At 44.2% G+C, this 13,447-nt stretch overlaps 1 protein-coding gene across 10 annotated transcripts in view; it reads right to left on the reverse strand.

Annotated features, from left to right (window-relative positions):
* METTL4 (methyltransferase 4, N6-adenosine) overlaps positions 1–13,447 on the reverse strand; it is an 84,208-nt gene that overhangs the window by 62,853 nt on the left and 7,908 nt on the right. The gene's annotated exons all lie outside the window — the stretch shown is intronic.

The following is a 13,447-nucleotide window of genomic DNA, read 5'->3' on the forward strand; positions in this document are numbered from 1 at the left end:
CTAAAATTACAAGAGGTGACAGAAAAAATACTCGAAAACTGTGGTTCTAACTGTGGTTAGAAAAATTACTCTAAAATAAAGCGATTTGATAAGTTATAGCATGCAACCAGAAAAATGAAATAAAATTTCCTGGGCAAAAAATAAATTTTCCAGCCAAAAGACCAAAAAGATCCATATTAGGCACTATGTATGCAAAGTGAAATTCAGTATAGTTTGGTGGCCATTTTGGATTTTAGCCACCATATTGGATTTGAGATGAAATGCAATATCATTCCAAAATCAACTAATGAAACATATCCCCAACATGCGACCAGAAAAAGTCGTATTTTGTGGTTAGAAAATTGATTTCCGAGCATTAAAATGTGAGATTCAATGGTATTTGTGGCCATTTTGGATTTGAAACCAAATCCAAGGTGGCACCTCAGCTAAATTGAAAGGGCATAGGCTAAGGATGACAGAACCACTGAGAGAACCTTAGCAGGAAAAAAATGTTCGTGTTTTTTCTTGGCTATCTCAGGAGAGCCAGAAAACTACATCTGGTTAACCTCAAGACTGAACCTTCAAACTTGTCTCCTTCCTGAAAAACCTGGTGGCGCCTCGTTAAATATGTCTCTGGTGGAGGCTCCTCTTCCATCCCTTCCCTCACTTCAAATGGCACAACAGGAGACTCTGCTCATGAAAAGGCCAAATGCCTCAATTATGTGTTTCCTTCCAAATATTGTATCCCAACACCTCGTTCTCTGTACCCATCCTTCCCAAAACATACTAAAACTTGGTTTCATCACTGAATGAGGAAGATTTCAATTTATCAAGTAAATTCAATCAGTTTATTCATTGGTCCAACCTATCTCTCAGCTATAATTGTCAAAATTTATCATTCTAATGCATTTAGATGCCAGCTTTAGTAAAATATTGACCCCTTTGTTACCCATGTAACGTTGTTAACCAAAACCACAATCACCACCATCTCCTATCTTCCCCCCATCCAAAACCTTGATCTTTTCTACCCGCGTTAATACACCCCAAATCCACTATTTTGAAAGCCAACCAACCTTTGAAAGACTTCTTTCCTGAAAGTCCCTGTAGTGTTCATCTTGTTTATCCCGTGTATTCCAAAGATCTGACAATGTCCCTGTTCTATACTGTTGTTGTGCTTCCCTGTTTCTCTCCTCTTTTTGTTTCCTGCTCCCTTTATTGTATGTTTTATTTGTTAGCTCTTAATGTATGTCTTAATATTGTTTATATTGTATGTCTTAATATCAATATGTATCAAGGGTTAGGTTAGGGTCTTATGTTTAATGTACAGTATGTCTTAACATCGGAAAAACGAAGATGATGGCAAGTGGTAAAGCATGTGGTTAGGTGGAAAGAACTGGGAAGTGGCCGTGTGCTGTGTGCAGGAAGGGTGTCGGAGTGAACTCCATTCAATGTACAATGTGCGCTGAGTTGGTTCATCAAAAATGTAGGGGTCTGAGAAGGCCATTAACCAGTGTGGCAGCTACATTCAAGTGTAAGGTGTGCACAGAGGGAGCTGCAGATGGAGGAAATGTTGAGTTGGATCTTGGAGATGGCGTGAAGCTGCAAGATGTGAAAACATTTTGCTACCGAAGAGACATGCTGAATGGAGAAGGTGGATCAGACTCGGCAACGGTTGCCAGAGTGAGATGTGCATGGAAGAAGTTTCGGGAACTGAGTGGCGTGCTGACGGTGAGGTGAGTGTCGTTGAAGCTGAAGGGAAAGGTGTTTGCTGCATGTGTGAGAAATGTTATGATTTATGGGAGCGAGACATGAAAAATGAACGTAGAGCAGCAACGAAGGCTGGAAAGTAGTGCTGTTAGCCAGATTCAAAATCCCGTCTCGGAACCGTCTCGATAAATTTTCAATTTTCATAACGGGATCTCGGATCGGCTCGGTTCCTGACAAAGTAATACATAAAATAAAATAAAATAAAAATAAGGCTTCAAAATTAATGGAATTTCATTACAATATATATACAACAATGAAAAAAATTCATTTCTGATGTTGAGTACTTAAATTCCGACTTAGCTTCCATTTACCAGGATGGATGAAATAAAATACACCGCCTACATGCAGATGATCGGCCACCGATGGGACCGGGTTATCTCATTACAGTTTGTATTGTCGTGTAATTTCTTGCTCGGAATGTCAGAGAGAGGGAGAAAATGTTTCTGCCCAGGCATATTCGAGTCCCGGTTGGAGTTTCATTATCATTTTGTGAGTTGTGATCGGGCATGTCAAGCGTTCTCGTAGCTCGCGCGCGTACACGTACGACCGTTCGATATTCATGATAGTTCAATAGTTGCCGCTTCCTGCTGCTGCGCACATGTGAATGTTACTTTTTAAAAAAATAGTTTCGTTAAGCGGGCTATAATGACGCAGCGTTGCGTGCCTCAACTCAAATCGGAATGTACAATTTTTTGTTCAACCCGTTGATAGCCGTTCAGTGGACGGATCGAATATACCGACCCCTTATTCCAGAAATTGAAACTAATAACGCTAAATAACGCCTTTCATCGAATGTTCACGTGTTTTAACAATTGTCGACTGATAAGGCACCCAAGTTATCCGAGCCTATGCTTTGATCAACCCGACTGCGTTACCTGAATTCCTGGGAAGCCCCACCAGGACGACGGCAGGCATTTTCAGAAGTTCCTGCCACACAACGAAATATTTTTTATTCATATTTACCTCAGCGCATTTCAGCGCACGGAATCCACGGCATCAGAGCAGGTGGGCGCTGATTCGCTCAGAGCGATCACGTGATGACGCTATGACGCTATGAATGCTATGACGCTATGAAAAAAAAAAATCGCTCGCTTTGCCAAGGGGCTCGCTCCCCCCCCCCCCCCCCCCCCCGTTCCCCTCCCCTCCCCTTCCCCGCCCGGCAATGCCAGGTACTTCTGCTAGTAAATTATAACGCAGGTGGTGTAGTGATCACCCCCCCCCCCCTCCTTATTTTGACTCTGTGACTAAAGTAAACGTAATCAACTTATCAGGCCTAAAGTGGAGATAAGATAACCAAAATACTTTCACATTCAAACCGTCAAACCAAACCCCGAGGGATTCTTACAATTTATAGATTTAGCGTTGCAATTAAACATAAACGTTCATCAAAAACTCATTTCATAAAACTACATAATGTATTGTACTTGTATTAATACATTGTGTGTAGAATAATCCGTTATAAACGTGTTTTTAATCTAAATAAACATCGTCCCTCCATTCACGGGGCCTCGAGCGAGTCCCTCGATATTAATGTGCAAAAGACCATAGCAACCACATTCCGTAACTCGTCTCCAAGGACGGACACGTGACCGCAGCGTAAAGCGGAGCGAGGCGGAGTGATACAGCGGAAGGATTCAACGGTTTAAATAAAGCCGCGATGAGGCGGATTTTCATTGGGACCTTTATCCTGATTTCGTTACTTCCGCCACCAAAGGTCGATGGAGATTATGTTTTCACTCCTGTCTGTTTGTGCGTTTGTTTGTGAACACAATATCTCAAAAAGTTGTGGACGGATTCGGACGAAATTTTGTGGAGATGCAGCGTGTGTGACAAGGACGACATGATTAGATGTTGGTGAAGATCCGGATTCGGAATTCGGATTCGTTTGCAGTGCATTGTTTGTTGATAAGGGGAAAATCCTGGAACAGTGAGTTTACTTTATCTATTATCGTTTGTGTCAGTTCAGCTGCACTTGCGAAAAATGATGCTTGTGCAGAAGCAGAGTAATGAAAGCAAGGCTCAATAAATGCTTCTATTATGGAAAATATCTGCAAGAAGTTGGAATTTTAACCGGGATTTTTTTACCGAGAAATTGCGTCAGTCAATTTATCTCGGGACCGTCCCGAGACCGTCTCGAAAGCCGAAACCGCCGGGATTTCGTCCCGGTCTCAGATCGGTTGACAGCCCTAGTGAAAAGTGTTATGATTTATGGGAGCGAGACATGGGTAATGAACGTAGAGCAGCAACGAAGGTTGGAAAGGGTGGAAATGCGAATGGTTCGACAGATGTGCAGAGTATCGTTGAGAGAGAGGAAGACAAATGATGAATTGCGAAAGATGATGGGAATAGAGCCTGTGATTGATGCTGTGAAGAGGAACAGGTTGAGATGGTTTGGTCATGTGTTGAGGAAGGATGAAAGTGACTGGTTGAGAAGAGTGATGGAAATGAATGTAGAAGGAAGTAGAGGACGGGGAAGACCGAGAAAGACTTGGCTAAAGATGGTGGAAGAAGAAATGCGGGCAAGGGGGTTAACAAGGAGAGATGCAGAAAATAGGGCAAAATGGAGAAGATTGTCATGGGGACCGCAAGGCTAACCCCCGCTCTAGTAGGGAAAATGGCCTTTAAAATGCATGTTGTATGTTGTTGTATTGAGACATTAAACTGCATAAATTTCAATAAAAACTGGAAAAATTGAGGTGTTCTCAAACTTTTGACCGGTAGTGTAAGCACTGTAGTTAAGATGTATTGATTGTATCATAGCGGAGAATTGAAAAGCTTACATATTAATATTGGAGGAAAAAGGAGGGAGAGAAATAAAGAGGGAGAGAGATGGTTGACAACCCCTATTGATGGGCAACTTATACAGTCACGTGAAAAAGTAAGTACCCATGTAAAGTTTTGACTTTTTCAACATATTTCAACATACAGCTATTTGATCTTCATTTCAACAATATTGACAGATAAAGGTGATATAATATAACAAATATCATGAAACATTTACATTTTGTAGTCCATTGTATAATTTAAATAAACATAAATGCAAATTTCGCATGTGGAAAAAGTAAGTACACCCCTACATTTATTACAACTTCAAATACCTAAAATTAGAATCAGGTGCACCAGCTCAGGTGCAAATGATTAGAACATCATGAGAGAGGATCTTGGAGGAACCTGTCTTATTTAAACCTCAGACATTTAGTTTGGTTTGCTCTTTGTTGTTGAAGTGTGTGGCGTCACAATGCCTAGATCAAAAGAGCTCTCTGGTGCCTTCAGAAAGAAGGTTATAGATGCCTACGAGTCTGGGAAGGGATTTAAAAAGATCTCTAAACAATTTAAAATCAATCATTCGACTGTCCGGAAGATCATCTACAAGTGGAGAAGATTCCAAACAACTGCCAACTTGTTCAGGCCAGGCCGCCCCAGCAGGTTCAGCCCGAGAGCAGACCGCAATATGTTGAAAGAAGTCTCTAAAAACCCCAGAATGTCATCACGGGACCCCCAGGTAGCTCTTGCCACTGTTGATGTCAAAGTGCATGAGTCTACCATTAGAAAGAGGCTGCACAAATTTGATCTGCGTGGGAGGTGTGCCAGGAGGAAACCTTTGCTGTCCAGAAAGAACATCAGGGCAAGACTAAAGTTTGCCAATGAACACCTCGGCAAAGACCAGCACTTCTGGAACAATGTGCTCTGGACAGATTAGTCAAAGGTCGAGCTATTTGGCCACAGTACCAGAAGACATGTTTGGTGAAAATCAAAGACAGCATTTGACCACAAGAACCTGATACCAACTGTAAAGCATGGTGGTGGGAATATTATGGTTTGGGGCAGCTTTGCTGCATCATGGCCTGGGCAGCTCACCATCATAGAATCCACTGTGAATTCTTCATTGTACCATAGGGTGCTTGAGGATAATGTGAGGCCATCTGTCGGAAAGTTGAAGCTCAACCGAAGGTGGACCTTGCAACATGACAATGACCCTAAACATACCAGTAAATCCACCAAGGAATGGCTGAAAAGAAAGAAATGGAGGGTTCTGGAATGGCCAAGTCAAAGCCCGGATCTAAATCCCATCGAGATGTTGTGGGGGGATTTGAAACGAGCTGTGCATGCAATTGTGCAGGCTGTGCAACAATTTTTTGTTGAATTAATTATTGCAAAGTCAATTTTTCATTGTTTTTTGTTCAATTAGATCACCTTTATCGATAGATACTGTTTAAATGAAGATCAAATATTGATATGTCCACATATGTTAAAAAGATTTTAAAAAACATTTCATGGGGTGTACTTACTTTTTCCACAGAAGGAAATGGCATCTCTGTTAATTTTTTGTTCAATAAATTATTGCAAAGTCAATTTGTCATTGTTTTTTTTTCAATTAGATCATCTTTATCTATATGTAGTTTAAATGAAGATCAAATATTGATATGTCCACATATGTTAAAAAGATTTTTTTTAAACATTTCATGGGGTGTACTTACTTTTTCCACATGCGAAATTTGCATTTATGTTCATTTAAATTATACAATGGACTACAAAATGTAAATGTTTCATGATATTTGTTATATTATATCACCTTTATCTATCAATATTGTTGAAATGAAGATCAAATAGCTGTATGTTGAAATATGTTGAAAAAGTCAAAACTTTACATGGGGTGTACTTGCTTTTTCACGTGACTGTTTGTGCATCTATTCCATCATAATACAGTATGTGCTTAAAAATGAGATATTCGTGCTTTTTAAAATTAAAATAAAACATTCAAATCGTGATAACAAATATGGACGACATTATACTTTTGAATCGATGAGACTTGTGGACTATATTTAAATGTCTCCAACTGTGTCCAACTGTCTCCAACTCCAACCTGCTCCACATAATTTACAGTTGATTTTTGTGGGTGGATGTTTACAGGAAATTAAAATTAACAATACACAGGAGTAAAGAAACTATTAACAATACCAGGAGTTCTGCGTGGATCAGTAACACCATTGTACATCATCTATTTGGCAAACTACAACGGCACTCGGTGGGAGAGCATACCTCCGACAGGCTGCACAGTTTACATTTTCTATCCACTGATAGGCCTGGATCTGGATTTGGACCTCAACCAAAAGCTAATTGGCTTGTTCTTGTCACCAAACCAACTCGTCTACCAAGTTTAGACATAACTCGTCCACAACTTTTTGTGATATCATGCTACATATCGTTTTGGCCCTATCACTCAATGGTGAATAATCACTTTTAAAAATAAATAATTATCTGATCCGGATCCGGCTTCGAATCTTCATGAAGATCATGAGCGTTGAAAACGGTGCCAAGTGTGGACAGCAGGCAGATGTGATCGATCCACAAATTGTTTTGAATCAAAAATTTATGTTCATGGAAGAGTGACGAGACAGAGGGTAAAAAGGCAACGTAATAACAGTGGAGCAGCAGGTGGACACAACAATCAGAGGAATAAAGACAGAGAGGAGAGGAGAGAACATGCAAGTAGGAGGATTCGGTTATGTCAGATTAATGGGGGTCCAAAAGATCTGTCGGGTTAATGGGGGTAAAAGTAGGTATTATTGTTGCCCAGAATAATGTATTGTTACGGTTTTCCGCCGCCCTTCCTGCCCTTACCAAAGGGAGATTAAGCCCCTTGTTCTTTCTGGGCCGGCGTAACCGAGACTTGAAACGCCCCTCCCGGGCAAACGCAAGGTAGGGTTACGGGACAAGTCTCGCACGTACCTAAATGCCTGTGCCGTCGCGGAAGCGGGGAATCAAGCCTCGCACGAGCCACGTGTAATTTGGGTACACCGAGCGGATTGCGTACCACGTGGTCCGTGCAGTTACCGATAGTATTGGAACCCGATTCGAGCGGTTCTATTCGTACCACGCTTAGTCAATGATGGAAAACACGAGACGGTCGAATAAAGGAAGAACACGATTTAATTACTATTTACACAAGTATGTACAAGTCGGTAGAAAGCAGAGAGACACAGAGCAGAACTTAAGCAGTCTTATATTAATCCCAGACACGGGCCCGGTCACAATCACAAAGGGGAAATGCAGGTAGGATGGTGTTCACGCGGTGCCTTGGTCATCCAGGAACGGCCCCGCTCAGCGTGGCTTTCCCCGGCCACAGCACGTCTGTTGATGAAGGCAAGCAGGTGGTGGAAGGGATCCTCATAGCGCGTCTCTCGAACAAAGGGGCAGATGAGGCAGGAGGGAAATGTACGCGTCTCTCAGCGCGGCTGGGCGGTTTTCCACAGCGCGTTGAGTTACCAGCGTGCTATCACTCACGTAACCCAATAGAGGCTCGGTCTCAAGCTCAACCAAGCGTCCAATTTGGTAAGAGCGCTTATAGCTGGTTCATGCGCATCTCCTCTCAGAACTCGTAACTCTCTCAACAAGCGCCTTTCCAATAACTCAACGCACAAGCTCACCTCTCCCCGAACTTAGTGCAGCTCCCCTCTCACAGAACTGCTGGTGGGGGCTTCGCGCAACGGGTTTTATTGCCACACCCTGAGCCCTATCAAAAGTTCCAACCACACCCTGTGACGCAGTGCCGCAGCCACTCCCTTTGAGCCCTGATTGGCGGCTCGCGCTTACCGTCAGCTTCTCCGCCGCCCTCATTTGGTCTTCCCTTGATTTGCCAGGTCGGTCTCGTGTTAATTCGCGCCAAAAAGCCAAAGGCAGCATAAGGAGGCGTAAGGCGGCATAAGGCAATGGAGGCGGCATAAGGCAATAAAGGACCTACTCTCATTATTCTACTCAACGCAAAACTAACACAGGAAAAGGACTATGCTCACACATACTAAGAAATAACTGCACTATCGCGAGGCTACATGTTGTAGTGCGACTAAACTATGAGGGTGAAATTTAACCTTTATTGTACAAAACTCAAAACCGCAACAGTATTAACCATGGAGGATCACCACATTAAGATCACCAAAATATTGTCGCGTTCGTAGCTAGTTATCACCAGCCTTGGGCGGATGACCCGAACCAGCTTTAACTCCCGAGGCGATCTCCAATTTGGCGGTTATGACTCACGCGGGATGGAAGAACCACGAAGGCTTATTGTGACAAAACACACGCGTTTATTCCGAAACCCAAAAAAGAACACAACAAAAAAAAATGTTCCAATAATTATCTATCTATCTTCTTCTATATGCATAAAAGAAAGTTTTGGTTTGTTTGTTTGTTTGTTTGTCTGCACGAGCTAATCTCCTGAATGGTGAAAGATAGGAGGAAACCTCTGAAACAAAAAATGTCGGGACGAGCCCCGGGAAGGTTATAGGCTAGGTGGCGAGGCCGGTCGAGGCCGCCTCGGCTGGGCTGGGCCCATTTCGCAATAAACTTCTTCTTCTTTCAAAATGCTCTTGAAGTACAACTTATGCACTTAATAGGAATATCTGACTGATTGCAACACATGCTTTCAAAATTCTCTCTCGCGGGGCCCGACAGAAGAAAGAACAAGGAATCGTTGAGCACTAACTGATACTGGGCTCGCGTCAGACCTATGTACAGAAGAATAAATTCATTCAAAAAGAACCCGGGCAACGCCGGGTGCATTCAGCTAGTTATTTATAATAAAATGATGTGCGGAATTAAAATAAAGAAAATACGGCTGAGGTAAAATGCTAAGGTGAGGATCCTCCACTGAGATACAAACACGCACACAGGGTAAAGTAATAAAATGAAAATCTCAGTCCGGCACTTAGCCCTGCCTCAATATGGATACCACGGTAAGGCCAGCGGCTGTCGTAGCCTGCAGCCACCAGGCGGGAAACCTGGCAAAATGGTGGCAGCGCCGCGCATCGAAAGCGCCCGGTATCAAGGCAAGCATGCAGACGGCCCTCTTTCTCCCCGGTCTCTCAAAGCTTCCAATCCTTTCTGATGATGCAACGCCTCCATTTGGGGAGGGACAGTATGGCCTTCAGCTTCCCAAAGCCTCCTCATGATCGCCACAGACAAAGCAAAAGCTCCACACTCTCCTCAGAAACCAAAATGTCCACGAAGCTTCTCCTTCACCAGCCTTCTCCCTCCCGCTCGCACTCCGCCCACCTCATCGGGCTGCAGCACTCGGGAGGTCGTGGCCTGCCGGTCCTGCCCATCAGACCACTGTAGCTCCGCCTCTCCTAGGCGGGCCTTACGTGTCCATTGGAGCGTGAATAGCTTGGCCAGCTGATGTTATGAATGTTAGGGATGGCCACAGAGGGTATCACTAACAGGGGAGTTAACCTTAAACCCTACTACTAATTAACACTGCATCATCTCTCGTATGATGCACAGGTAAACAAGCCTTAAGCTACATTTTCCCGACTTGTTACATCAAAATGCTCCTGCACATCACACGGTCCATTCTATTCTGAGGCAATCCTACCTTTCCTATGGTATTCTCTTACCTACCCCCATAAACGTAACAATATCCACAGCATTTGGAATTTATCAAGGCAGAGTTTTCACCATAAATGACAACTGAGGTGACATATTATTGAAGTCTTCAGCAACAAACAAATTTCTTCAATCTATAATTATCAAAAACATGCCTTAAAAAAAAATGTCAATAACATCTCCCTGCCCTCATATAAAATTAACTAGAGCAAGGAAGGTGGCGCGCCATCGCAAATCCCCACACTTTCCAAGTAAAAACAAAGTTGAAAGATGGCAAACAAAAAGTTCCACCAGGAATGACCCAATATCAAATTTTTATTTAATTTTTTTTTCCTGTTATGACGCCTGTTGCCCCCAAGTCACCCACCCCCTGGGACTTGATGATGATGACGACCACTACTTCCTCTCTATCTCTTTGCTGATGACTCCACTCTCTGCCGCTCCATTCCTCATCCCTCAGATCGGCAGTCTGCAACCTCCTCACTCTCTGCAGACCTGGATAAAATCACAGACTGGTCAAACAAGTGGAACATGCCTTTCAATCCTGACAAATCTCACACTCTTACTATGTCTCTCCGAAAAGACCGACTGGACAACCCTCCCAACTACTTTCTCAACAATCCTCTCCAAGAAGTTCTGTCACTCAAGCTTTTGGGTCTCACTATCTGCCATGATCTTTCCTGGGAAAACCACATTTCCTAGCTGGCCTCCAAAGCCAGTCGCCGACTGGGCATCCTCCTTCGTGCGAAGTCCTTCCTTGTGTTACATATTTATGTGAATTACTATTCCGGGCTTTGCTTATCAATGTGTAGTCGATTAAAGGTTGTTGTGATTAAAGGGTCAGGAGCCCTTCTGAGAAAAAGGAGACCGGAAACGGAAGAAGAAAAGACACGAGGTCCTGGAGACGCGACGATTCTTCTTCTTCCTCGCCAAGCTCGGACGCGAGCGGTATCGATTGAGCAACGTAAGAGAATCGGCGTTTCAAAGCCCGTCTGGCGAGAGGAGTTACCGGGACGTGTAACTACCCTTTGACACGTCAAGTCACGGTGGGTTTGTGCACGGAACCAAGCAGCTGGCACAGTTCGCCTCGCCGTCTACAAGGCCGCGTACGGGTCGCACCTTGGGCCGCGCGCGCTGGGCAAGCCGCGTGTTGCTTTGCCTGCTTTACATTACCCGCTTTGCTTGGCCAGGAGGTGCGTGCTGCAGCCGTTGTTCCCGGTACGGGACGTGCCCGGTGAAAGCACGTCAGGAAGGGTCCGTTCAACCGCCCACGTGCGGAGATCGAACTACAGGAGTACGGAGACAGTGTGAGAGACATTGACCACGGAGGGAGTCGGGAGTGGGGCTCACATGAGGAATGTATAAGATGGCCATCTTAGAGTTAATGTAGATGAGTTTACATCTTTGTACTATTGATTGCTGATTGTTGATGGTTGATTGCTCGGGGAATATATCATTGATTATTCCGGATCCTTGGTGTGGGGTTTTTTTCTTGGTTGGAATTCAGATTGATTGCGTTACGAAAGCGCATACATAATAAATCTTTCTGGCGGAGTTCCTCTCACGGTCCGGGGGTCACCGAGACCAGGTAGTCACCGGGAGGACCACGTAACAGAATTGGGGGCTCGTCCGGGATTTAAAATTGTATAACATAATAAAATAATAGTTTTTATTAATTAAAATTAATTAATTAATTATTAATTGGTAAATTTTTGAGAAATTGTGGTAAAGTCTTGGGGGAAGGTTAACAGGTGTTAACGATAGTCACCATGGCGTTTGTTGCACAGAACTTTGCGGTAACACCTAGTGAGGCACAGTTCCGAGCGTTACTAAAAGCGGACCTCTTGAAATTGGCCAAACATTTTAACTTGGAGGTCCGAACTAATTTGAGGAAGGCAGACTTGCAGACCACGGTGATACAGTCTATGGTGGGATTAGGAACATGGGACGAGTTAGCCTGGCAGTGGCTACCCGAAGAACCAGAAGACGTTGAGTTCCGGAAACTGGAGTTGCAATTACGGAGCCAGGAACGGATTAAAGAAGAAGAAAGGAAAGCAGAAAAGGAAAGAGCAGAAGAAGAAAGGAAAGCAGAAAAGGAAAGAGCAGAAGAAGAAAGGAAAGCAGAAAAGGAAAGAGCAGAAGAAGAAAGGAAAGCAGAAGAGAGGAGAGAAGAGAAACAAGCAGAGGAAAGGAGAGTGGAACGAGAACTCCAGGAAAGGTTAGCAGAAGAAGAAAGGAAAGCAGAAAAGGAAAGAGCAGAAGAAGAAAGGAAAGCAGAAGAGAGGAGAGAAGAGAAACAAGCAGAGGAAAGGAGAGTGGAACGAGAACTCCAGGAAAGGTTAGAAGGGAGAAAAGCAGAGGAGAGGAGGGCTGCAAGGGACCTCGAAGCAGAGGAGAGAAAAGCGGAAAGGGAATAAAAGGAACGTGACATGGAGCTTCAGCAAGAAATTAAATTCAAGGAGCTGGAGTTAATGAGAGAACGGGGAGAGGTACCACCCTTGCTGACGGGGTCGACACCTAGCCAGAACACCTGGGATGTGGGCAGACAAGTGAGGCTGGTTCCACCCTTCAGTGAAAAGGAAGTCGCGAAATTTTTTCCACACTTTGAGAAAGTGGCTCGACAGTTAAACTGGCCGGAGGAGGCCTGGACCATACTAGTGCAAAGTGTGCTGGTGGGAAAAGCTCAAGAGATTTATTCGGCGCTACCAATGGACCAATGTGCAGATTATGAGGTATTGAAGAAGCACATCCTCAAAGCCTATGAGTTGGTTCCGGAAGCTTACCGGCAAAAATTCAGGAATGCCAGGAAGAGGGAGAGTGAGACCCATGTGGAGTTTGCCAGAGTGAAAGAAAACATGTTTGATCGGTGGTGTGAGTCAAAAGGAGTCGGGAAAGACTTCGAAACATTGCGTGACTTGATCCTGGTGGAGGAATTTCAACAGTGTGTCCACGAGGACATCAAAGTGTACCTGCAGGAAAAGAAAGTACCGAAGTTGTGGGACGCAGCCACCCTGGCAGATGATTATGCCTTAACACACCGGATAGGGGTCCACGAACCTAACTCCTCGCCTAGATCTCCGCAGGGGAGGTGGGGAACAGCAGGTGCGGAGAACGACAATACATGGCGGCGGCCTCGAGAGGATTATGGGGACAACGCGGATACCCCACCTGTTCGAAATCAGAGGGCGGCGGGCCCAAGACAAACTTATTTTTCAGGGGGCCCGAGGCAGACCACGAGTTTTTCCTCCGGGCCTACTTGCGCTTTTTGCAAGAAACCTGGACACTTGATGTCCAGTTGTTACCTCAGGAAAAGGGAAGA

Source organism: Myxine glutinosa, chromosome 2, assembly GCF_964187855.1.
Source record: "Myxine glutinosa chromosome 2, kmMyxGlut1.1, whole genome shotgun sequence".
NCBI classification, from domain to species: Eukaryota; Metazoa; Chordata; class Myxini; order Myxiniformes; family Myxinidae; genus Myxine; species Myxine glutinosa.